Below are 25,314 nucleotides of genomic sequence, written 5' to 3'. Positions count from 1 at the left end.
CCTGGAACCTTTGAATTTCCTCTTTTATTTCATCAATGACCCATTTGTCATTGAGCAATGTGTTGTTCAGATCCAATTGTTTACATGTTTTTTCATGCTGTTTTCATTTTTGTTGTTGATTTCTAGTTTTAATGCATTGTGGTCAGATAGAATGCATGGGATTATTTCTATTTTCTTATATTTGCTGAGGCTTGCTTTGTGCCCTAAGACATGATCAATTTTGGAGAAGATTCCAATGGCTGCTGAGTAGAATGTGTATTGTGCAGAAGTTGGATGAAATATTCTATAGACGTCAGCTAAGTCCATTTGATCTATGGTGTGGTTTAGTTCTAGAATTTCTTTATCGATTTTTTGTTTGGATGACCTTATCTATTGATGATAGGGGGTTATTAAAGTCTCCCACTATCACTGTGTTGGAGTTTATATATGATTTTAGGTGCTTCAGAGTATGTTTTATGAAATTGGGTGCATTGACGTTGGGTGCATAGAGGTTGATAATTGTTATTTCCTTTTGGTATATTTCCCCTTTTATGGAAAGGAGTGTCCTTCTTTATCTCATTTGATCACTGTAGGTTTGAAGTCTGCTTTGTCAGAGATAAGTTTTGCTACTCCTGCCTATTTTCAGGGGCCATTGGCTTGGTAAATCTTCTTCAACCTTTCACTTTCAGCCAGTTCTTGTTTCTGTCGATGAAGTGAGTCTCCTGTAGGCAGCAGATTGTTGGATTTTCCTTTTTAATCCAGCTTGCCAGTTGTTGTCTTTGATAGGGGAATTTAGTTCATTAACATTCAGTGTTAGTATTGATAAGTATGTGGTGATTCCTGTCATGTAGTTGTCTTTGTTGATTAGGAGTTTGATTACGTGTAGCTGAAATAATGTTGCTCTTTACTTTCCTGCCTTTTCTTCTCCTGTGGTTTGGTAGTGCCTGCCCTTTCCTGGTTTTGTTTGCTTTCATTATCTATATGCAGAATTCCTTGGAGAATCTTTTGTAGTGGTGGCTTGGTTGTCATATATTGTTTTAATTTCTGCTTATCATGGAAGACTTTTATTGTTCCATCTATTTTAAATGATAGTTTTGCTGGGTAAAGTATCCTAGGATTGAAGTTATTTTCATTCAGTGCTTGGAAGACCTCACTCCATGCTCTTCTTGTTTTTAATGTTTCTGTTGAGAAGTCAGCTGTGATTTTGATGGGTTTACCTTTGTATGTTATTTGTGTTTTCTCTCTTACAGCCTTCAATATTCTTTCTTTACTCTCTGTTTTTGTTGTTTTAATGATGATATGTCATGGGGTAGCTCTATTTTGGTCAGGTCTGTTTGGTGTTCTGGCAGCCTCCTGTGCCTGAGTGGGCATAGTTTTCTCTAGATTTGGGAACTTTTCTGTTATTATTTTGTTGAATATATTATGCATTCCTTTTGCTTGAAACTCTTCTCCTTCTTCAATGCCCACGATTCTCAGGTTTGGTCTTTTGATGGAGTCAGTGAGTTCTTGCATTTTCTTTTCACAGGTCTTGAGTTGTTTAAATAATAGTTCTTCAGTTTTTCCTTTAATTGCCATTTCATCTTCAAGTTCTGAGATTCTGTCTTCTGTTTGTTCTATTCTGCTGGAATGGCCTTCTATTTTGTTTTGTATTTCTGTTTCATTCTTTTTACTGAGGTTTTCCATATCATGGGTTACTTCTTCTTTAATATTGCCAATTTTTGCCTTAATTCATTTATCTCACTGCTTATAGTGATCTTTGTTTCAGTTTGGTGTTTGTTTAGGGCTCCTATTGTTTCATGTATTTGTTCCTGTGTTTTCTGATATTCTTGAGTTTTGTTGTCTTGGAATTTCTTGAGTGCCTCCTGTACATTTTGGTTGACCATGTCTAGTACCATCTCTATGAAATTCTCATTAATTACTTGTAGAATTTCTTATTTCAGGGTGTTCTTGTGATCTTCATTGTGTTCCTTGGTATAGTTTATCTTTGTTTTGTTGGAGTCTGGGTCTGGTTATTTGTTTTCTTATTTTGCTCTAAATTCTGTATTACTTTATTTTTGGGAGAAGAATGGTTTCCATCCCTTTTTCTTCTTCCCATATTTCCACTAGGTACCATTTCTGTCCTTGGACTATGTGTAATTTGGTATTAGCTGGGTTACAGTATTAATAATAACAAAATCGTGAGAGAGGGATAAAAAAAGAAAGAGAAGGAAAATTAAAGGGAGAGAGAAGAGAAAAAAAGGAAAGAAAGAAATAAAAAAAAAAATGGAAGAGATGGTGGGTGATCAAACACCAAACCAGACTGCCAAACCATTTAAGAAGGGAGAAAAAAAAAATCACCAGTTCTGAAACAGTAGGATTGCAGGATTAGTTGTTTTTAGTTCTTTGGTGTCCAGTCCAGTCTGTGCGTGTCTCTTAGGCAAGTTTGGAGCCCTCTAGTGGTTGCCTGAGAGGGAGCCTGGTGGAGTGGTTATCTGGGAAGCCTGTAGAATTAGGGCAGGTTCCACCCAGGGGGCAGGGTTCCTGGCAGGCTGGTGGATGCAGCTGTCTTGCACCAGGCTGGTGCCTGTCCCAGTGAGGTGGGACTTCAGTCGCTCCATATGGAGCTGGAGACAGGCAGGGCCTGATGGATGGGGTGGGGGTCTGGTCAACTCATGTGGCTGGGGCTCAGCAGAACTTGAAGGGTAGTGGGCTTGGGATGAGGGGCATGTTTCCTGGTAAGCTGTGGGACAGGTTCTGGGCTGGGATCTGGCACAGACTGGTAGCGGGGATCGCAGTGTCATGGATCTGGTGGCATGGTCAAGTGGCGGGTATTCCTGAATGGTGTGGGTCCGCAGGTTGGAGGCCAGCATGGCTGAGGGATGGGTATCTCACCATATGTGGGTCTGGAACAGGGCTGTGGTCTGGCACAGCCTGAGGGGTGGAGAGCCCAGCAGAACAGAGCAGCAGCTCTGCAGACCTACAGGGTGGGGATTTGGCAGGTCGGCTGTTCTTTTATTAGATCATGGTGTGATGAAGCTTTCCATGATCTAAGCCTCTGGAGTGCCTTGTTTTTGGCTTTCTCTGGTGTTTTACCTTAGGCATATCCCCAGCTTCTCTGCAGGGTCTCTGGGTCAGGAGTTCAGGAGGTCTGTGGCTCTGTCTCCCTCACCATCTTGGATCCTCTAGACTGGTTTTCTTTAATGGTACAGGTATGTTCTGAGAAATGTTTCATTAGGTGATTTTGTCACTAGGTGATTTCATCATGAAAACATTACAGAGTATACTTATATAAATCAAGATAGCAACATCACAAGATTCAAGATGGCAGATAGAAGAGGGAAGCAGAAATTCTGAGCACTATGATTTCAGAAAACACTTCAGAGTCATGGTAGCTACACTGATTCATTTTAACCAATTAAGTTTCCACCAACACATAAGGTGCACATAAAATTCAATAACTGATCCTTAAAATAGTGTTTAATAGCACATAACAGCTGGGGAAGTCCTGATGTAGGATGGGACTGGCACAGTTGCCAGTCTGTCTTGGGAAAAGTCACTGGTCATTTCTCCTTTTTTTTTTTTTCTCTCTGTCTTCTTTTATTTTCCTTGAAAAAGCAGAAGACTGCAGAACAAACTGAAATTCTGCAAAGTACCAGACCTGTATAATGCAGACACAGCTTATACATTCTGCTGGTCTGGACCCAACTCCACCAGAGAAGGGACAGGTAGACGGGACCAGCAACTGCTCACAAACCAGCCTCCTGATGAGACCACTTCAGAGAGCCCACTGCACCAGATGGCTTATCAGACCAAGGACTGGGCTCAACCACCCTGAGCCAACTCCCTCCAAAGCTGTCCCACAAAGAGAGGCAACATCCATTGGCACACAGCCCAGCATACCACCTTGAGCAGGGAGAGGGAGACTGAGAAAGGTCCAGGAAAAAGTGCCACTACCTGGGTTTGATGCTAAAGGAACAAGTCCAGAGCTTTCAGTGAACTGATTTTGTTTTCCCCCTTTTAGTTAGTATTTTTAATTTTATTACCACTATTTTCTTATCTTTATTCTTACTTTCTTTATATTCTCTCCTTTTCTTGTGCTACAAGCCATTGTTACCTAGCTCCCTCTTCCATTCTGTACAAATATCAATCTTCTTAGCCCTCTCTTGCCCCACTTTGCTTTCTCTCCCCCAACTATTTTTTCTGCCCTTTTCTTCCATTCCCTCCTCCTGTCTTCACTTATCCCTTTTTGCCTCCCCCTACCTGTTACTCCACTGCCCTTACCTCCTTCATACTCATTACTCACTGAATAGTCTATTATATCAACTCTGCACATTACCCCCATCTGTCCCATCCTTCTACAAACCCTTACACAAGCACCCTCTCCCATAGCAACTGAACTACAACTTGACATGCATAAAGTCCCTAATACCCTACAGCCTCCACACTTGAACCACCCCCACACTCTCCCATCCTGCCTCCCAACATCTTTTTAATTGCCTAAGTGTAGATCTCTAGCCAAACAACCATTTCATCCCAATTCCCACTGTTTATAGATAATATCACCAACGGGTTCTCTAAATATATAAATAACTGGTCTGGCATTGAATCCATGAATTTTTTATTGCTCATTTATACCTCCAGATCAGGGAACAGAAATAGTACATCAACCTAGCTAATGACTAAGCAAGTCAGAGCATACTCAAGGGAAAGATAACAGATGACTAAAACTCCTGACTAGTCAATTCATAATACAGGAGCAAGGTATAAAATAGAAAAATGGGGAGAAGAAGAAGGCAAGGGAATACAACCCCTCAAAAGTCTAACAATTCAATAGAGGATATAGTGGGAAATGAAGGAATACTCACTTGCTGACTTCAACAGAGTGCTGATAAATATGTCCAATAAGCTTAATGAGGACCTCAAAGAAGTGTTCAAAGAGGAAATCAAAAGGGAGCACAAAGAAAACCTAAAATGGAGCTTAAAGAGAAGTTTAAAGAGAGCATACAAAAACAACTCAAAGAATATCAAGACAACACAAATAAAAAGCTTGAGAAGACACAGAAACAACTAAATGAACTCAGAGAGAATTTCAACAAACTCCAAATGAAACCAAGGACACTATAAAAAAAAGATATATGAAATAAAGAAGAAATCACAAGATATGAAAGAGGAATTAAATAAAGATATGGAAAATCACAGAAAAAAGAATGAAACAGAAATCCTAAAAATAAAAAGTTCCTTAAAATCAAATTAAAAATAAAGTCACTCTGCCAGACTAGAACAAGTGAAAGATAGATTTTCAGGGCTCAAAGACAAAAATGGACATTAAAAAACAGAACAGAAGAATTCATAGACAAAAGACTCAAGATCTGCAAATAAAATATGCAAGAATTCAACAGTTCCATCAAAAGACCAAATCTGTGAATCATGGGCATTGAAGGAGAACCAGTACAAGCCAAAGATATACATAATATATACATCAAATGGCATAAAATTTCCCAAATCTTGAGAAAGAGATGCTCATTCAGGCATAAGAAGCCTCCAGGACACCAAACAGATGTGAACAAAATAGAACCTCTCCACAGCATATTATCATTAAAACAACTAGCACAGAGAACAAGGAATGAATGTTGAAGGCTGAAAGAAAAATCAAATAACATATAAAGGTAAACCCATCAAAATAACTGCAGATTTCTCAACAGAACTGTTAAAAGCAAGAGTGGTATGGAGTGAGGTATTTCTAGCATCAAAAGAAAACAATTTCAGTCCTAGGATGCTCTATCAAGCAAAGCTATAATTCAGAATAGATGGAGGAATAAAAGTCTTCAATGATAAACAGAAACTGACATATGACCACAAAACCACCATTGCAAAAGATTCTGAAAGAATCCCACACACAGTTGAAAAAAACAAAGATAACTATGAAATGATGGGAAATGTTAAACCTTAAGAGAAAAACATACAAGTATCAGAGAATAGCATGGAATTCACTGCACACACTTAAATCCTTAAACAACAAAAACAACTAAATGCAGGAATCACCACATACCTCTCAATATTAAGATTAATTGCAAATGGACTCAACTCCCCCATCAAAAGACACTGTTTGGAAAACTGGATTAAAAAGAAAGACCCAACAATGTGTTGTTTACAACAGAAACCCAAATTGTTGTTTGCAAGAAACCCAAATTATTGACAGAAACAATGTTTTAAGCTGAAAAGGTGGAAGAAGATTTACCAAGCCCTCAAAAAAAGTCAGGAGTAGCAATATTCGTATCAGATAAAGTGGACTTCAAACCTAAATTAGAAGAGACAAAGAAGGTTACTTTATGCTAAGAAAAGAAGCAATACATCAAGAGGAAATAACAATTATCAACTTATATGTGTCCAATGTCGGTACACCCAACTTCATTGAATATACCATAATGGACTTAAAATCACGAATAGACCCCAACACAGTGGTAGTGGGAGACTATCATCAATGGATAAGTCATCCAGATAAAAAATGGCAAAAAAGAATTCTTGAATTCAATGACAACATAGATCTAATGTTTACAGAGTATTCCATCCTGCAACATCACAATATATATTCCTCTCCACAGCCCATGGAGTTTTTTCCAAAATAGACCATATCTTAGGGCACAAAGCAAGTCTCAACAAATGCAAGAAAATTGAAATAACTCCCTGCATACTGTCTGACCACAACTTAATAAAACTAGAACTCAACAAGAAAAACAACATTAGAAAATACACAAACAATTGGAGACTGAACACACTGCTCAATGATCACTGGTTCATAGAAGAAATAACTGAGGAAACAAAAAAGCTCCTGGAATTTAATGAAAATGAAAACATAACCTATGAGAACCTATGGGATACAGCAAAGGCAGTCCTAAGAGGAAACTTTATAGCCATGAGCGCATATATTAAAAATGCAGAAAGATCTCAAATAAATGACCTAATGTTGCATCTCAATCTCATAGAAAAATAAGAACAAACTAAATCCAAAATAAGCAGAAAGAGAAAAATAATAAAAATTAGGGCCAAAATTAGTGAAATACAGACCCCACCCCAAAAAAAAACCTTACAAAGAATCAATGAAACAAAAAGCTGGTTCTTTGAAAAAGTCAACAAGTTTGGCAGACTCCTGGTAATTCTGACAAAAATAAGGAGGGAAAAGACCCAAATTAATAAAATCAGAAACAAAAAGGGGGCAATAACAACAAACACCACAGAAATCCAGGGAATCATCAGGGACTGTTTTGAAAATCTATACTCAAATAAATTGAAAAATCTGGAAGAAATGTACAAATTTCTACACACATATGACCATACAAAATTGAACAAAGAAGATATTAAGCACCTAAATAGATCTATAACACACAATGAAATTGAAACAGCAATAAAGAGAGTCCCCAAAAAGAAAAGTTCAGCAGATGATAGATTCTCTGCTGAGTTCTACCATATCTTTAGAGAGGAACTAATACCAACACTTCTTAAACTTTTCTATAAAATAGAAAGGGAACATACACTGTCAAACTCATTCTATAAAGCCAGTATTACACTAATTTCAAAATCAGACAGGGACACAACAACAACAAAAGAATTACAGGCCAATCTTTTTAATGGACAGATGAAAAAATCCTCAATAAAATAATGGCAAACCAAATCCAACAGCATATCAAAAAAATCATGCAACATGACCAAGTCAGCTTTATCCCAGGGTTGCAGAGATGGTTCAACTTATGCAAAACATTAAATATAATACAGCATATTAACAGAAGCAAAGACAAAAGTCATTTGATCATTTCAATGGATGCAGAAAAAGCCTTTGATACAATTCACCATCCTTTCATGATAAAAGTTCTGTTGAAGTAGGAATATAAGGAATGTACCTCAGCATAATAAAGGCTATATATGATAAGCCTATAGCTAACATCATACTATAGCTAAATTATAGAAACTTAAAGGATGTAAATGACCTCCACAAGGAAAACTACAAACCATTGAAGAAAGAAATCAAAGAAGATTACAGAAGATGGAGAGATCTCCCATGCTCATGGATTGGTAGAATCAACATAGTAAAAATGGCTATTCTACCTAAAGCAGTAAAAATGGTTATTCTACCAGAAGCAATCTACCTGTTCAATGCAATTCCTATCGAATTTCCAATGACATATATCACAGAGACTGAAAAATCTACCCTAAAGTTCATTTGGAACCACAAGAGGCTACAAATAGACAAGGCAAATCTGAGGAAAAGGAGCAAGCTGGAGGTATCACAATATTCTATACTATAAAGCCATAGCAATAAAAATAGCATGGTACTGACACAAAAACAGATATGAAGACCAGTGAAATAAAACAGAAGACCCAGATATGAATCCATGCAGCTATGCCTACTTGATTTTTTGACAAAGCTGCCAAAAACATGTTGGAGAAAAGATAACCTCTTCGAAAACATGTTGGAGAAAAGATAACCTCTTCGACACTTTTTTCTGGGAAAACTGGATATCTGCCTGCAAATATCCACCCTGTACCAGTATCAACTCAAAGTGGATTAAAGTCCTTAATATAAGATTTGAAACCTTGAAACTAATGCAGAAAAGAGCAGGAGATAATAGGCATAGGCAATGACTTCCTCAATAGAACTTGAATGTCTCAGCAAAATGGAAAGGACTGACGTGTGACTACATGAAATTAAAAAGCTTCTGCACAACAGAAGAAATGGTTTCTAAATTGAAGAGGCTACCCACAGAAAGGGAGAAAATCTTTGCCAGTTACACACCAGACAAGGAACTGATAACCAGAATATACAGGGGGGCTCAAAAAACTAAACTCCCACTAAATCAGTGACCCAATGAAGAAATCAGCAAATGAACTGAACAGAGCCTTTTCAAAGGAAGAAATCCAAATGGCTGAAAAATACATGAAGAAATGCTCACCATCCCTGGCCATAAGGGAAAAGAAAATCAAAACCATGTTAAGATTCCATCTCACTTCTGTCAGACTAGCTACCATCAAGAATACAACAATAAATATTGGTAAGGATGTGGGGAAAAAGGAACCTACATACACTGCTGATAAGAATGTAAGCTAGTACAACCACTATAGAAAACAGTATGGAGACTCCTCAAAAACTAAAAGTAGATCTGCCATACAATACTGCAATACCCTAGGAACATACTTGAAGCAATGTGAATCAGGCTACAACAAGGGCTCCTGCACACCCATGTTTATTGCAGCACTATTCATAATAGCTAAGCTATGGAAACAACCAAGGTGCCCCATTACTGATGAATGGATTTAGAAAATGGAAGAATGAAATTTTGTCATTCACAGATAAATGGTTGAAACTGGAGAACATCATGGTAAATGAAGTTAGCTAGGTTCAGAAGGCCAAAAGCCTTGTATTCTGTCATATGTAGACTATACACCTAATACAAATGCAGCAATATTATCAAACAGTCATCACACTAAGGGGAAACCACATACTGGAGAGGTGGGGTAAAAGAAGGAAACTACAAACTTGAATATGGTTGATATGCTCTTTATACAAGAATGGATATAGAACTCTTAAGCCAGGTGAAAACTTCATAAGAAAGGACTAAGGCAGAATAGAGAAAGTTAGAGGAAATAAACTTCTTGGGGTTACAAAACAGATATACATGGAAATATCACAAGGAAACTCCCTGTGTAGCTACCTTTATCTCAAATAAGCAAAAAATGTCATTTTTTTCTTTTTTCTTCTACAAAATTGGAGAACAGTAGGGAAGAGCAAGTTCTGCCCTACTTTTACAAATGCCGGGGGGGAGGTGGTAGGGACGGGGGTAAGAGGGTGAATATGGTGTAAAAAATGTATACACATGTATGTAAATACAAAAATGTTCCTCTTTGAAACTATTCCAGGATTCAGGGCAAGGGGGTTTACAGGAGAGCTTGGAGAGGGTGAACCCAAGCATGATATATTTGATATATTGTAAGTACCTTTGTAAATACCACAATGTACCCCCACCCAGCACAACTGTAAAGGAAAAAATTTTTAAAAACTTAAAAAAAAGATAGCAACATCACTAGGTGATATGATGTTATGGGACCAGCATGTATACAATTGGTTATTGATAATTGTCATTATCATTATACAGCATGTGACTATGTGTGCATCTATCATCTGTCTATCATCTATCTATCCATCTATCTTTCTGTTCAGCACTGACTTACATAGAAATGCCAGGTCAGCAATTAGATATGCTCAGTTGATAGATCCACATGGATATTTAATAGGTGTTTCAAATTTAATACAAACAAAATAAAACATTTTATTTCCCTTTTATCTTATTTATATCACAATATAAATTATCAATCTGGTCCACACAAAATAAATGTCTTACTCAAAGCAAGTGTTATGAACATTAATGAACTTGATTCCCAGGATGTCCCACACCTTCAGAAGAGGCCTCTTAAGTCCTGTTTTCAAGTAGGGACACATTTTGATATTTGGTTTTGGAGTAACTGATGACCACTATCTATGAATTTAGAAGTCATGTAGGGAAGTTATTTTCTTATGGAGACTTAACTTTTATACTTCCTAGAATAACTGATTTTTTAAAAAAAATTTCATTTTTCATTGTACCTGAATCCCAGAAGTCCAGAGATTTCAGGTTCATAAAGTTTTTTGGTTTTTCTTTTTTTTGTGTGTGTTTTTAACAATAAGCAAGAACTTTGCTTATTCGCCAAAGTCCTCACAAACCTTAGGATTCAGTAAGGAAATGAGACTCTAAAAATTCCTTTCTTGGTTAGATCAAAAAGAATTAACCTAGAAGGTAACACCCACGCACAGGAAATCAATGTGAGTCAATGCGCTGTATAGCTATCCTTATCTCAACCAGCAAAAACCCTTGTTCCTTCCTATTATTGCTTATAGTCTCTCTACAACAAAATTAGAGATAAGGGCAAAATAGTTTCTGCTGGGTATTGAGGGGGGGGGAGAGGGAGGGGGTGGAGTGGGTGGGGGCAGGGGGGAGAAATGAACCAAGCCTTGTATGCACATATGAATAATAAAAGAAAAATGAAAAAATAAAATAAAATAAAAAAATAAAAATTCCTTTCTTGATTTGTGCATGTCATTTGAAGTTAGGGCTGATAGTGATGGGTATGGCAATTTCATGAGTGGTGTTTCACTCTCATATCAGTGTGAGGTAGGACCATTCTCAATCTAGTCTATTGTCAGTCTTTGATACAATGGGAAAGACATTGATAATTGCTGAGAGCTGAGTTGAAGAGAAGTTTATGAGCTGCTGCTGCCAGCCCATTATTCACAGATTACTTTGTACAACCTATCATTATGCATTGCAGAATGACAAAAAGGAGTAAAAATAAAAAGAATATAATAGAAAGTTGGAAATACATTTTCATTCCATAGAAAGATATTTTCTTCACAAATGAAGTCATCCCTTACTACATTCTTATTATTAGAAACATTGCAAGATATGAGTTGTGCAAATTAGAAATTACCTATGTTGTAAAGTTTTTCTTATATTTGCCATTTCATCATTATTTATTATGCCTTTCTAGCACATGTTTTATTAGCTTTTATGTTTTGCAAACATTTCTGATCATCTGTACAATGTGGTGAGTTTTAAAGAAGACATGAGATGGGAGAGGAAGATTTTGAGTCTAGATGTTCAGAAAATATTAAGAATCATTTCACTGCCGTAGTTCAGCAAGGGAATCAAAGCAACTCTTTTGTGATAAAAGCTACTTACTGCTGGGAGCTGGTGATTCAATTCTGTAATCCTAGCTACTCCAGAGGCAGAGATCAGGAGGATTGCAGTTTAAAGCCAGCTTGGGCAAATAGTTCCACACCCTGTCTCAAAAAAACCCTTCATAAAAAAGGGCTGGTGGAGTGGCTCAAGGTTTAGGCCCTGAGTTCTTCAAAAAAAAAAAAAAAAAGAAAAGAAAATAAGGCTAATTATCAAGGTCTTTTTTTTTTAATTGACCAGTAATTCAAAGCTATTCCATTTTGCTTTGTTAATGCAAAAGTAACTCTGGCATCTACAAAATTGAGGATGCTTCATCAAAAATCCCAATCAGCTGACAAATAAAGGGACTGATTATTTTAAGTCGTTATTGGAATCTCCAAACAGAGTAGTGCTTTTACTGAAAGAAAGAAAGAAGGAAGAAAGAGTGAGCTTTACTCAATAGAAAGGGTCAGGAAGCATATCTTTATGTCTGAAAGTATCCCCCTATAAGTGTGCTAAATTTTAATTACCAGTGTAATAGTACTAAGACATCAGACCTTTAGGAGGTGATGAAGTCATAAAGACTCTACCCTAATCAATAAATTTAGTGCCTTAGAAGAGTCTTCACACAGTGAGCATCAGCTCTTCTGTCATGTAAGGACAGAACAGCAGAATGCAATAACCAGGCACAACCTTTGTTTTCAGTGCTTGCAAAAAGACCCTGAAGTTTACACATGGTAGTCAATTGCTATACCACTGGGCTACATACCCAGCCCTTAAGGCACCATCTTGAAAGCCTAGAGAGCCAGTCTTCAGCAGACACAGAGCCTGCTGGCACCTTGATTTTGGACTTTCCATCCTCCAGACTGTAAAAAATAAAAGTGTTGTTTCTAAACTATCCAGTCTTAGGTATTTTGTGATAGCAGCATAATGGGACTAAAACACATTTAATAGAAAAGTATATTCTCACAAAAAGAGAAATTGCAAAGACTGGGTAAAAATGACAGAGAATGAAATACTAGGAAAGATATAGGGCAGAAAGTTAAGAAGGTTCTGCTCCCACCTGGGATGACTTGTTAAGTCACATATGTTTGGATAAGTCTTGTTTCATAAATTGATCTATTTCCTATTCATATTTGATGTCATAAAAACTAGAGTTTCAGCAGATTTCACTAAAGATTGTCAAATTGGAGAATTTGTAGGGTTTGTAATTTGATGGTGAAATTCAAGGTATCTTTTTCTGCTGAAGAGATTTCCTTTTATTAGCAAAATCCACGATAGATTTAATTTTGTCTCTTACTTAGAAACAAAAGGCCTGTCTTGGGGTATCACACTTGTATCAGTTCTGAGGATCACTTATCAATATTGCCTCTATGAGAGATTTGCTTTTAATGTAAAGAAAATAAGTTCCAACAATCACAATATCCTGCTTCCTTCATAGAGGTGCTTACATCAAAACTTTTTAACCAAAAAGGAAAAAAAATTCAAATTATGCTACAAAATAATTAGCTTTATGAAATTGTTAGCTTTACTAAATTGTATTAAGTACTTTATCATCATTCAGGAGTGATTTCAAAACTGTGGAACCTGAATTAATAGTGCATGAATATTCTGGTACTGCAGGAATTTTGCATAATATCAGAGGCAGAGCTCTGAAGGTTAAAGTATGGGGAGACTTGCAACAGAACAGTAAGCTAGATTTTGCTGAGGCCTTTGAAACTGAAAAATAGCTACAGAAAAACCATCCTTCCTAGCAAATATACTTTTTCATCAGGTTTAACCAGTTGCCAGTTCTCTGCCAAGTCTTGGGGAAAGTGTTTTGACCACAAGTGGGAAGATTTTTGTAACTTAAAAGAAAACTGACAACAGCCATCCCCAAAGGTGTAAGTATGTATCTGGCTCCAGTTTTAGTTTGCTTTTATTTGATAATTAGTGATGCTGAATGTACTTAGTAGAACATATTAGCCACTTGTATGTCTGTTTTGGAGACCTGTCTACTTAAGAATTTAGCACATCTTTTAATTGGGTTTCTAGATTTTTGCAACTGACTTGTAGGAGCCCTCAAGTGAAATGAACCAGTTACTGAAGTACAAATACTGGATGATTCCATTTATGTATGATACCTAAAATAGTCTCACTTACAGAAGCAGAATAGAATTGTGCTGTCGGGGCTGGGAAGAGGAAGAAGAGGGGATGTTTTGTTCAATGGTATAATGTTTGAGTTGTGCTAGATCTATAAGTTGCAGAGATCTGCTGTATCACAGTGTCCCTGCAGTTAGTAATACTGTATTTTTCTCTTAAAAATTTGTTAAGCTTTAAAAAAAGAAAGTAAAACTTTGTGGAAATTATTTTGCAAATGAAAATCTTGAACTGTTTCCATTGCTGCTTTGGTTTGAAAGTGAGAAAGAAAGTATTGAGAGAAGCCAAATGTTACCTACCAGGTGTTATTTAAACCACTTGGGAGAACTGAATTACATTAAACACTGCTTGTCCAATCTTTTCAACACAGGTAGTCTGCAGAAATAATCCTTTCTCTGAGTCTTCTCTTTAGCCTGAGAACTTGACTTTGAGAGAAAGAATAAATCCAATAATATACTCTATAAAATGTACTGACCTGCCTCTAGACACATTCTAGATTTCTGCAAAGAAGGCTATTCATTCACACACAGGACAGTAATGAGCATTTGATGTAGTTTCCAGTTTGTTCCAAGGAAAAGCAAGAGTTTTCTTGTTTTATGAGCATCTGGAACATGGAAACAAATCTTCTCATTTAATTTGAAAATTCAATACATGTATTTATCTTAAGTTTGGTTAAAAAAAAGGAGTATTTATGCAGCAAAGAAGTCATAGTGCTCACATAAAAATGTCAATTTTAGTTTAAAAAACAATACCTTTCATTGTATTACAGCCTGATTTTAAAAGATCAATAACCCAATACATTTTTATAACATTGCTTGTCCTATATTTGACGACATTGGGAGAGTTCAGGGTGGTATGGGTGTAAACTGCTTGCCCTATATTTGAATTTGAACATATTACTTACTAAGAAAATGTATCTTCAAAGTTTTGTAAAAGAGACATAAAGTTATATTTCTGTTTGTATTGCTTTGACTTTAAGATGTAGTAGCTTTATTATTCAACATAGTCAGTAACATTTTATGTGCAGAAATAAAATTGTTTAGAGTCTATTCCTACCTTTATTAAAATTGTATCTATTCACTCTAGTTTTAGAAAAAACAGTCCCGTTTTGATTTAAATATTATTTGCTATGTTTTCAATATAAGGTTTTAAGTTTTGGAAAATGAAAAGAATGAAATTGATCTCAAGAATCCTAAAGTAAACTCAACTACTATTTTAAAGTTGAGGACAGCTATTGAAGGTATTTCAGCTGTAAGAAAAACAACTTTTGTACCACATGTTATGGTGTTCATTACTGACTTGCCTAGTAGAATTTATTATGTGACTGAAGTTTACTGAAAGTTAAAAAAGGTTATGTGTAAATTAAATAAGTATTTACTTGCATTAGAATTGGTATCTGTGGGGTAAAGAGAAAAACAGAGTAAGTTGGCTAAGATACAGGCAGTGTTCTGCATGCATTGCTGTTATTATATATATCATTGATTGTGCTAGCATATTTTCTTAAGGTAGTAGTATTTATGTAGTGGTTCCCTGAGACCTGAAATGTTTTCAAGGTTTCCTCCAGAATAAAAATATGAGAAAGTTTAATTTAGACAGACCAGGATTATCATACTCATTGTATTTCAAAGTGGACGCTGCAAAGAAACCTTGAAAAGACCCTTTTTGTCCTTCAGCTAGTTGATTCATCAGTCAAGATTTACAATGTCCCCAAATTTGTCTGGTTTTCTAAGAAGGGAATTCTACATTCAAATACATGATAATGCTTTTCTTCCTCTCCTTAGAAAGTAGTTCCTAAAATTTTCCCCTCATTGTATGTGGTATCATTAGTTACCCACAATTTCCAACTTGAAGTATCTTTTCCTCACTCTCTCCTTGATATTCAAGGCAGAAAATCTCTAAAGGAAATCTCAAATCCCCAAACCTCTCTCTCTACTGCCATTGTTCTCATCCTGTGCAAACTATGATCTTCTCTTACCCTAATTATAGCATTACCTGCCTAGTCTGTCTCCCTGCTTTCACCATTGTCTTCTGCCTTTCTACTCTCTTCTCCCTAATGACTGAATAATTATGAAAGTCTCAAATCATATTATCTTTTTGTTTCCCTAAATTCTCTCCCCAAGTCAATATTCTTCAATGTTTTCCCATCAGATTTATCATAAAATAGGTTTGGTATTCCCAAGTAATATTTGGCCAGTACCCTGTTCACATTTATGACTTCATTTCCTAATGATATCCCTAACTCTTGGTCTCTATGCTTCAGCCATCTTTCTGTTCTCTGAATAAGCTGAGCTTAATCCCACTTTCTCATTTGCACTCACTGGTTTATTTTCCTGGAAACGTTTCTCTCCTAATCTTCTATGACTGGCTCCTTCTTTTCTTTCAAATCATATCTTAATGTCACACCTGTCAAAGAGGACTTTCCTGTGCTCCAATTTAAAGTAGCCAGAGTGACTATTTTTAAAAATTATGATATATTTTCACAGATAAAAACATATTTATAGTATACAACATGATATTTTAATATAGGTATATATTGTGAAACAGTTTTATTAAGCCAATTACCATATCCATCCTCTTAAACACTTTTTTTTTGCCTTAAATACTTCTTCTGGCTATTGAGAAAATGTTTGAGATTTATTCTCTCACCAATTTTCAAATGTACAATACATTGTTTCTCTATTTTTAATTGAATATATATACCCACATATATATGTTTGTTGTATATAGTGTTTTGAAATGTGTAGCTATTGTAGAATGGCTAAATTAAACTAAATAACCTATGCATTACTTTACATATTTTCCAGTTTTTTTGTGATAAGGACACTTAAAATCTACTCTTTTAGTGATTTTCAAGAATACAATACATTGTCATTAATACTAGGTATTATTATTAGCTATAGCAACAGGAAGTCATTCTGATTGTTGAACTGAAACTTTTCATCCTTCACCAACATCTACTATGCCCCCATCATCAACCTCAGTCCCTGGTGATCAACATTCTACTCTCTGCTTCTAAAAATGTTGACTGTTTTAGATTTCACATATGAAGGAGATCATCTGGTATTTATTTTTCTGTGTCTGGTTTATTTCATTTAGCATAATGTCCTCTATTTGTTCCATTGTCACAGTAATGGATTTTCTTTTTATACCTCTCTATTTTAATCTCTGAAAGGCACTTGGTATTTCTAACAGTTTCTTATTTACACATGATTTATTTATTTGCTTTTTGTTTCTTCCCAATAGAAAGCAAACTTAATGAAAACAGGGATATTATCTATTATCTGTGTGCTCATCACTGTATCCTCAACCTATAACAGTTCCTAGAACAGAAAAAATAAAGTTTTAAATGGCCACATTTAAAAAATGCAGGTTGACAGTGACTGGCATATCAGGTCAGAAGTATATGGTGATCCATCTGACCATGGTAAGCATCATGTGACACATACAACTTCTTTGTGTGTCCTTGTCACCTTAGTTCCCTCATTTGCTGGTAAATGGATGGAATTGGAGAACATCATTCTGAGTGAGGTTAGCCTGGCCCAAAAGACCAAAAATCATATGTTCTCCCTCATATGCGACATTAGATCAAGGGCAAACACAACAATGGGATTGGACTTTGAGCACATGATAAAAGCGAGAGCACATAAGGAAGGGGTGAGGATAGGTAAGACACCTAAAAAATTAGCTAGCATTTGTTGCCCTTAACGCAGAGAAACTAAAGCAGATACCTTAAAAGCAACTGAGGCCAATAGGAAAAGGGGACCAAAAACTAGAGAAAAGGTGAGATCAAAAAGAATTAACCTAGAAGGTAACACACACGCACAGGAAATTAATGTGAGTCAACTCCCTGTTTAGCTATTTTTATCTCAACTAGCAAAAACCCTTGTTCCTTCCTATTATTGCTTATACTCTCTCTACAACAAAATTAGAGATAAGGGCAAAATAGTTTCTGCTGGGTATTGAGGGGGGGAGGAGAGGGAGGGGGCAGAGTGGGTGGTAAGGGAGGGGGTGGGGGCAGAGGGGAGAAATGACCCAAGCATTGTATGCACATATGAATAATAAAACAATAAAAAATAAATAAATAAAATGAGTGCTGCATCAGAATGATGTTAAAGACCCTTTCCAGAATGTATATACCAATATACATTCAATAATGAATTGCAGTAAATTGTACATTAGGCTTCCAGTGACTTTGATTACAAGTATCTATATTACTCTCTACTTTGAACTGCAGCAGCAAGATTATCATGCATGTAATTAATACACATATCATTGATGTGACTGAGATTTTCAAAATGTTCAAACTGCATTCCATTTTAGCATGGTTTTTTGAAAGTATACCACTAACCACTATTGCTATACAAATATTGATATGAAATTTTTATTAGGATGAAGAGAAAAGATAGTGACATTTCTAAATCTTAGGACATTTTTTCATTTATTGATGTAGACTACTTTAAAAATGCATTTTGTGCCTTCCTTTGGAAATGTTTACTCCCGTTTCATACAGAATTGCTATGTTACAATTAACAGTAAGTGGTGACTGGCAAATATAAGTGACAGAAATACATTATTTTTGTGGAGAAGTAGGAGAAACATTCACAAAATCAATATGAATCCATTTGTGAAAATGGACTTGTTTAGAGATATATAAATATTTCAGTTTTTGTCCATCTACTGAAACAAAATGTAAAACTAAAATTGAAAAGGCCACATTCTTCTAGAAATTTTCCCATTAAATATTCTATCATATAAAATGATTTCATTGCTGTTATCACAAATATTTTTCTCACATGCAATATTTCCCTCATTCCCTTGTGACTAACTTTAGGGGGAGAAAATTCTTTAACAGAAATCCATCCGATTTTCTAGGAACCTAAAGCTATTCTTTTGGCACATTAAATATATAATATTAACTTTTCCTTTAGGTCAAAATAGCTATTAAACTTTATGTTATTTAGAATGATGACTGTATAACTTATTATTTTCATGTCAGTATTTACTTTCCTCAAAATAATAATCATCTTTTGTAGCAGCTGATATAAAGCTACTCAGTAAAGCAAGCAACCTAAATCTCTCATGTACCTCCACAATATTAAAACAGAAAGACAAATGGAATGTTGACTTCCATGCAAACTATGTGATAAGAAGCACTTTCCTCACTTGTCCCAGATTTCTTTGTAGTTTTTCCTACCATATTAAGAAAGTGTTTTGCTGTTACCACTTCAATAACCACCTGAATTCTTGTGACTAAAACTTTGCTTGCATTCACAAGCTCAATTTTTTACTGTCAAACCTCTACCACATATTTCATTAATGCTTCTATCTCAATATATTCCTAGGCTGAAATAAGCATTCACAATCCCCAAATCAGCTTCCATTATCAATGTCTCTATACTTTTCAGACATTGATATTATTCTCCTAGTCTTCATGTGAATTTTTAGGAAATGTAGGTTGAATACTCACTGTAAGAGCAAAATCCTGGGAATGCAACAGAGGCATGGCTCCTGTAGTGATATCCATTGCTAGTAGAGGTATCACATAATATTAATCAACTACAATTCAATGAAGTAAGAGGCAATGTTTGCCGCATATGCAAGTGTTCTTTTGCATCTTAACCTTTGCATAAGGTTTAAATAAAAAGAATCTTCCAGTTTTTATCAAGATAGGGTCTCCTGAACTTTTTTCTGGGACTGGCCTTGAACCATGATTTTCCTTATCTCTGCCTCTCAAGTAGCTAGGATTATAGGTCTGAGTCACCATAACCAGCTTTAATTCCAATTTTTATTCAAGCAGTACTTTGCAATATGCATTTGTTTTTATTTTGACTACTTAATTCATTTTATAAGTTTGCATATGTTCCGTTTCTGAATCTTCTATGAAATCATCTTAATATTATAGTATATTTTAGTAAGTCTTATTATTTCTAATGATTAGGTAAATGTAGGAATATCTCATTTAAAAATAGAAACTTATCATTTAAATCCCTGACATCAAAATTTCTGAGTGGAAAATTCTGTGGCTTGCTTGCTCCCAAACCAGTAATTACATATTGACAGTAATGTTGATGAATGTGATGAGTTTTGTCTGTATTATGTAACCTATTCTAAAGTAATCATACCAGGAACTTGGGAACTTCTGTATTTGGCTCCAACTAGCAAGCTTCTTATTTTTAACAGAAAAGACAACATTATGTGTATACATCTATCTATCATCTATTTTAATATTATATTTAATATTATATGATGATAAGTGTTTCTTAGATAGTATGGTACCCTTTAACATCAGCAATCTATTTCTGAAAATCACATATTTTGAACGAAATTGAAACTAGAAACCTACTAGTAATTCTCATTATTTTAAATGAGAGAACCTATATAACAACAACAACAAAACTGAACAATCTCCTTAAATATAACTGTAGAAAGGCAGAATGCATACACACACACACATAAGAAACTCTCATGCTTAGAGCACCATTTCATAGTTATCTGATAATTAATATTCTAAAAGTTCTTTTATATGCATTAACACATACAGTTTCTATATCAACTATCATATATTTACTATGCAACATTGTAAACAATACCTAATATCAAATAAACTTGTTTTAAAAACCAACAAAATATGCAATAAAATAATTGAGCAGCTTTATTAATTGAATTTTTCCCTTATAACTGGTAAGTTGAAGTGTAAAGTTTGAGCAAAGATAAGAAGCAAGTTAGGAAGGATGATTGAAGATACCATTTTTGTGGTAGATGAATGTGAGGTGGATAAGTTGAGATGGAAAAGAACAACAGCAAGCAATTATCAAATACAGAACTATGAATAGAGTTACTTTGCTTTTTAAATAAATATTTTAAGTGATGCTATAGATTTCCCTAACAATAAAGATTTTCTTATAATCTTAAGAATGTAGCCCATAATTTATAATGTAAAAATTGCAAAATGGACTTACTCTTTCTGGAAATTGTTTCATGGATTTATTTGTATGTATACATGAGTCCCTTTTTAAAAGAGTAGCTTTCCAGGATGTCTATCCTAGCATCTCTGTCACCCCTAAGGCATTAATGTCTTCTTCAGATTCAGATTTCATTTGCCCTATGCTGATAATTTAACATTCTTTTCAAGGTATCCATATGCCATTCTGATGTCTTCTGAACTATTTGGATTATAATTCAAGAATTTTCTAAGGCATCACTTTTTTTTGTAGAGTTTTAGGAACATAATTCTGAACTATATAAACATCAGCTGATCAACCTTATGTGAAAAATGTGTAATCTCTGACATTTACATTTAAAATCTAAAAAAAAGTTCATCAGGAGATTACCCAGAGAGATGATCTATGGGATATACATCACTTCTATGCTAGTTTGTGGTATTGTTGGTCAGTATTAGACATATGATTTGGGGAAAAACATTTGCAACTATTTCAATAAAAATACAACTAGAAAGAGTATGATCCAAGATGAGCACTAGTTATTTCTTAGGGTCTTTGATGGGGTCTAAGACATGGTAAGTACAGCAAAAGTGTAAGGAAAATGCAAATAAAAAAAATCCCTGTATTACTACTAGAGCTTAAATTAGGATATACAGCCTCACATAAGAGCCAAAACAACCTGGTAAATGAATGTACCTTTTCAATTATGTCAAAATAGGAACAAAAGTATCCTGTTAACCATAGAAGTAAGTATCTGGTGCTATATTTCCCTACCCTATATATCACAGACTTGTGATATTCAATATATATAATGTACCTGAGTACCTCACAGGGGAGGAAGTAAGAAGAAAGGCTGCATCAAATAAGATATAAAGACTGACCTAATGAGAACGTAGGCAAGTGTCTGCTTGGAGAGAAAAAGAGAGAAAATGAACTGAACCGAGCCATGGCACCTTCACCACATTTGCTAGTTAGAAAAGTCACTGCTTTGCCCACAGGGAAAAGTGAGTAAAGTCTGTGGAGAAAGGCTGAGAATACTACATTTTGTGATCAATTTTATATGGAAGGCAACAAAATCATTTTTGTCAATAATTCCCAATGTTTTTTTTTCTATTAACCTTTGCCTAGATAAAGTTCATTTTTTCAAATATGCTTCTTTGAGAAAGAAGGTAGCATGCACAAGAGGATTACTACTTAAATATAATAAATCTATAGTGTCCAACTTATCCCATTGGAATTTGACTTAGCCATCACCTGTGACTCTGCTCCTCTGTAGAAAAGATCAGCAGAATCTCAAGAGTCTCAATCTGCCATTTTCATGAGGTCACTCCCATGATATCAGCCAATGCTTCTTTGATTGTCTCTGTATGAAAAAAGGTTTAGATGAATAAGAATAGTGCATTTCAAGGTCACTATTCAATTATCATTAAAATATACTCTCTCTTATTTAAAACTTTATCTGGTTTTATTAAAAGTTCTTCAGTGAAATGAAATGATTAAGACATAGTTCTTAAATGTTAGCCAGGTGTGGTGGTACATGACTATAATCCCAGCACTGTAGTTTGAGGTCAGCTTATACTACCTAGAAAAATGCTGTCTTAAACAAAGAAGAAATAATAATTTAAAAAAAGGGAGAGAGAGAGGGAGAAATGCTGACAGTTCAATGAAACAGGTTTATAAAAAATTTGAATACAATTCACAAAAAATCATAGGAAAAATTACTATCCAAATATTAATTCACTTTGCAAGCTAAAGTTCAGTAGCCAAAAGATTGAAATTCAAACTGAATTTTTAGTTTGTGAATGGAAAGTTCAAAGCTATCTCCAGGGACTTTACTTACTCTCATCTAAAGATTTCATTGCAGACATAGAGCTAGGCTTCTTTAATAACTGTGGGAAGCCATGTTTCTGTGGAGTGGTTTCAGTCACACAGGGACTTCTTATTTATTAAACCGACTTTCTTACAAGATTAACCTTTTTAAGAGACCAAAAACTTAGTAAGACACATAAAATTATCATAGCACCCTTCTCATTCAAACCAAATTTAGGAAATAACCCAGCTTCCAAAGTCTGGAGCCAATTTACCATTTAAGAATTCAATATGTACTGTCCAGGATCAGAGCAGGGACTTAGTCTGTGAACATACTTTCTCAGTGCTATTTTCACCAGGATGTCAATTACTGCCAGTTGTCCATAATCCACGGCTGGAAGATGATCTGAAACTCTACTGAGACAAATCAATTTAGGTGGTGTTGATCAATGATTACTCAATAATAACATACCTATGCATACTGCCTCCTCACTGAAAGAAGGATCTTTGGGGGAAAAAACTCTAGCTTCTTGCAAAATTTAAAATAGGCATTGTTGGCAGCACTTGCATAGGTCTTATTTGAAGTTCCTTTGTTTCCTAGTTAGCATATTAGAAAATCTCCTAATTTACATTTCTGTTTGCACCTCTTGTTTCTGGCATCCCAGTACTGACCTGAGTGTGGGTTGGCCATCTTTGAATGATAGATTTTTAGAACTGTGACACATTGGCTTCTTTTACTACCTCTTACCAAAGAACAGTCTATGCCTGACAAACCTATGTCTTTGGGAAGTTTACTTCTTATTTATACTAAAACTGTCTAGTCATAAGAATAATATCATTCCCAGCTAATTAAAGGTTTGTGGCATTTTCTTTGGTAATTTTTAAAATGTAAAGTTTATATGATCAGATTGAACCTTTTAAAAAAACTTTCATCCAGTGTAATTCTTCTCCAAAATTATATATCTGTAACATTTCCATTCAATAATCTGGGTTCATGGGATGTAATGATAAAGCAATTTTATTTTTGTGTTTCAAAAATTATGACTGAGTTGTCGTAAAGTGACTGCATATCTCTCCTCTGTTATACTTTCAAAGAACCTGAGAATTTTACCCTTAACCTGGTTTTTACAATGCAGATGAAGAAAATGACTTAAGAAATGGCTGAGATCAAGATGGAAAGAAGTTGGATCCCATTCTCTCACACAATCATTTCAACTTGAGCTTCCAGTCAACTGGAACTCAGATTGTTACCAGAAGGAGAAATCAATTGCTGTCTCATTTGAACCATTTAAATTTTCTTCCTTGTTAAGCAATTAGCATTACTAGAAACAAAGTAGCAAGAAACACTACGATTTACTTGGAACTGGGCATGTAGGCAATCCTACTGTTATAGATAGGCAATTTAGATGAGTGTGGTTTAGACCAGGACAACTTACAAACATCTAAAGAGAAATATGTTTCCCTTGAGAAAATAAAAGCACACCTATTTGACGTTGGGAGGTAGAAGGGAGAGGAAAGGTAACATGGGATGTCAAGCATTACAGTTGATGGAACAAAATATGGAGATTTAGAAATGTTAGGAGATCACAAAGGAGAATGATATAAAGATGTAGTGAAAGAAAAACAAGAGAGCTGTGTGAGAAAAAAAGCAAAATCCTGATTGGGTAGTTTCATAGATAACAGTTTGTTAAATTAAGAAACAGTGATATAAATGTATTCTTTAAAGGTGTAAATGCTTGTTTACCTAGAAGAAATATAAGTAGAATTAGTTACAAGTTGTAAACTTTGGGAAACTTGAACTGTAGAAGCATTTGCAAGAAAAGTTTTCTTTTAATTATCAATCTTTGCATACTATGTGTTGTTTTAAAAGTATATACTTTTTACTTCCCATGCTTACTGCAGCATTATTCACAATTGCTAAGTTGTGCAATTAGCTTAAATGTTCATTGCTAAATAAAGGAATAAGAACAATGTAGTATATACTTGCAACAGAATATTTTTTCGCTTTAAAAAAGAAGGAAATCCTGTCATTTGTGACAATGTGCAAGAACATCAAGGAAATTATACTAAGTAAAATAAGGCAGGTACAGAGAGCTAAAGACTACACTGTTCTATTTAGAGGTGAAATCTAAAAAGTTGAACTCATAAAAGCAAAGATTGGAATGATAGTTCCTGGGCTTGGAGAAAATGAGACAGTGTTAGTGAAAGGGCACAAAGTTTTGGTTACACAGGAAGAATTCCTTCTGGGGATCTAATGTACAGCATAGTGACTATAGTCAAAAAAATAATGAATACTTGAGATATACTACACATACAGAAACACACACACAAATGTAACTATATGATGGAATAAATATTTTAATTACCTTGATTGTGGCAATAAGCAAATTTAAGTATACACTCAAAGTTTGAGAATATTATCAAGCACTGTAGTATGAAAGATAATATGTAAAGCCATGATTTTGAAGTTAAACTTAGTGAAAAAACTAGCTTTAAAAATTAGTTGTGGCACTCAAGAAACCAGGAAAGAATGAGATCTAGGATAAGTGAGATTTGAAAGGTCAACCAAAGGGGAAATATACCCAACTTTATAATATACTAGATATCATTTAGAATGTCACAATAGGATGGCAATGATACCTGAAGAATGGAGCATCAAATGGGAGGGAAAGAAAATGTGAAAGCTGAAAAGAAAGCTTTATTGAATTCACAGTTATTCACATGAG

Source organism: Castor canadensis, chromosome 5 (genome assembly GCF_047511655.1).
Source record: "Castor canadensis chromosome 5, mCasCan1.hap1v2, whole genome shotgun sequence".
Lineage (NCBI taxonomy): Eukaryota > Metazoa > Chordata > Mammalia > Rodentia > Castoridae > Castor > Castor canadensis.
The sequence above is the reverse complement of the archived record's forward strand: the minus strand, read 5'-3'. Positions refer to the sequence as shown.